The sequence below is a fragment of the Nannospalax galili genome, unplaced genomic scaffold (assembly GCF_000622305.1).
Source record: "Nannospalax galili isolate Female #2095 unplaced genomic scaffold, S.galili_v1.0 scaffold10, whole genome shotgun sequence".
Classification (NCBI taxonomy): Eukaryota; Metazoa; Chordata; class Mammalia; order Rodentia; family Spalacidae; genus Nannospalax; species Nannospalax galili.
This window is the reverse complement of record NW_008331140.1, coordinates 3,244,075-3,247,378: the sequence shown is the minus strand read 5'-3', so window position 1 is coordinate 3,247,378 and position 3,304 is coordinate 3,244,075.

Genomic DNA, 3,304 nt, shown 5'->3' with positions numbered 1-3,304 from the left:
GAAATTTGCAGACAAATGGATGGAACCAGAAATTGTTACACTAAGTGAAGTAACACAGACTCAGAAAAAAAAGACATATATTCTCCCTCATATGTGTGTCCTAGCATCACATCCTGATAAGTGAGTATGTATCCAGACATAACTATGGGAACCATGATAATGAAAAGGATCCAGGGAGGTAAAGGTAAAGAAAGAATCTGAAAGAGAAGAACATTAGGAAACAGGCATTAATAAGGGAGATGTGGATAAAAATGGGGTTATTTTAAGGGGAGGAGAGAGGGAAGGTTATACAAGGAACCTAGGGGATAAAGGGAAAGAAGGAGCTCAAAAGAGGTGGGACCATAGGAGAAGGGTATTATTAAAGGAGAGATGGGAAAAACGGGAGCATCTTAAATGGAGAAACCATAGTGGAATGGTTAGACAATGCAAGACATAAATAATACCTAGCTATTTTTAAAAAATCAGAGCGACCCATATTGGTCCAAAAACCTACTGACTGACAAATTATATATACAAGTAGATCAAGGAATATAATATATGTCTAGGCATAGTTTATCTGAGAACTTTTGGTCTCTGCCCAAGCTTTATCTACATGGCACATGGTAATTAAAAGGTCCAGACTGGTGGAACTAAACTTCTTGGATACCTAACAGCCATACTTTGAGGCCTATACTAATTTGGTCAGAGGAACATAAAGGATAGTTTTTCCTCCTTGCCATTCTAGTTCGACTGAGTTCCAGGAGACTATGAGTGAGCATCTCTCAAAATGTCTTGTAACTGTGGTGAGTCACCTGTCCACTTGATCAATGACGCTGTGGAGACCCCACCAGATGGACTTGAACCAATGTCCAGTCTACAAAGAGGAGGATCAACACAGAGGAACCACTTCCTCCATGCATCCAAGAAAGGAGCCAGGGGCTCCTCCCAAGCCCATGTGACCCTGAGGAACAGATCTCAAATGACCTTAAGAATAAAAATTATTTGGTTTATCCGGGCCAACTGTAAGGTCTGAAACACCTAAAAGGAAAGTATAACCAAAGATTAAAGGTGTCAATATATTTTTTAAGCGTCCATATGTATAGCTAAAGGTTATATAACAAGAAACAATGCTAGACAGGAGATACCTTCCTTTGAGTTACTGGCCATGCTGGTCCCAAAGACTCCCAGACAGTAACACAGCATACAACTGGGAAAATGAACAGCAGACCTCAATCTTATCTAAAGGAATATTGACAACTGATTGCTGCTAGATGAGGAACAGCTGATCTTCCTAAAATAAGGATCTCTAGATATGCTGACTAGATTTAGCAGATGGATAAGCACTGGGGAACGGTGGGGGGCACTGACAAAATTGTGGACAGTAACAGGGATGACAGAGTATATGGGCTACATTGGGTGGGGGCTATGGGCTATAGGACTGTGCCCTTTGGGAATTAGGTATTTAGATGAATAAGATTTTTTTGGATGTTCTGTATGGTATACACACAAAAAAATCAACAAATTTAAAAACTGAGTTATAGTGAGGAAGATGCATAAAAATTTACTTCATGTTAATTAGTAGAGTTGATAAACATTGCCTTTGAAATCTACCTGATGCCATTACATCCATACTCAGGTGCTAAGGATCTGAGTGTAACTGACTGTGACCAGTAATAATCAGATACATATATATTAGAGATGCATGTGCAAACATCTAAGTGTTAGTAGCATTAAAAATGAGTCTTTCTGTAAGAAACAGTATATCTTTAACTTAAATGGAGATCTTACTTAAAGGTTAAAAACTGAATCACTTTTATGTCTTATAAGGTTTTTACTAAGTTCAATATTGTGTAATTGTGTTAATTCAACCTAAAATTTTACAGCCACTTTTGAAGGGATGTATCTTTTCTCTGGAAACTATTATTGAATATGTTACAGCTGTAAAGGAATGCTTCTTCTAATGTAGTTATTAAATAATTTTTTTTAAAAAGAGTCATCATTGTTGGTTTTGTAAGAACAAGGGGCATTTTTTGTCTAAACAACAGTTCCTCAAACTGCTCATCATAACCCTATATAGTATCATGTAACTGAATATGAGGTGGCCAAAAATTTTATCAAGAGGATATAGTTTCTCACGTGCAATGACCAAAAATTAACATCAAGCCATTAAAAACCAGATTTGATTGATCTTGGCAATAGTTATCATGTTGCATCACTACATGCTGCCCAAAGACAGACTTGGCTGAGATTCCAGATTGCTTTATATTATGACTTGTAGTGGTTTGTTGTATCTTCAAGGTTTTCTGCTCTTTCAGAAACCATGGATTCTTTATTGCAAACAAAGACTTCGAATACTTTTCTAGGATTATTCATTAGCACATCAATATCAATTTAGTATGTCTTCTGTTGTTATGTAAGACCATTTGATTGTAAAATTTGCTGTTTCTGTAACTTGAATTTCATTTAAAAAATCACTGAATGCATTTTATATGAAATAAGGACTGAATTTCCTACAACTTCTGAAATGTCCCTTGTTCTAATTTGGTTTCTTATGATATGATAAAGCACTCTAATAAAAAACAACTTAGCCCTTAATTACCTCCCAGAACATGAAGGTAAGAATTTGTTGCTGAAGAAAGGGTGCACTTCTAACATAGGACTTGGAGCAATGGAGCTCAAACTGACCTGGAAGCCTTCTCCCTGAAGATCAAAAATTCTTCCATAAATTGAATAAGCTGAAAGAATTCATGCCTACCAAATCAGTTCTACTGAGAATACTTGAAGCAATACAAAGCCCAGGAGGGTACAGAAAGAAAAAAAATGAAGTTATTATGGAAATACAAAATAGGACCAAGAATGCAAACAGAAATTAAATTGACAGTAATAAACATATTTTTCAATAATAACTTTAAATATCAATGGCTTCAATTCTCTAGTCAAAAGACAAATAGTAGGTGAATGGATTAAAAAATCAAAATTTTTATTGTTGTCTGCAAGAAACTCATCTCACCTTTTAGAATAGGCACTACCTTAGAGTGAAATAATGGTAAAAAAAAATATACCACAACCAAATGGGACTAAGAAACAACCAGAAACTGCAGTTTTAATATCTAAAAAAGAAGCTTCAATTAAAAATTAATCAGAAGATATAAAAAGCTCACTTCATTCTGATCAAGGGACAAATTGAGCAAGAAGACATTACAATCATGCACACATAAGCAACAAATTCAGGTGCATCCAGTTTCATAAAAGCAATGCTACAGGGTTTCAAGACACAGTTTAAACAACAATCAGTAATACTAGGAGGCATCAATACCCCACTATC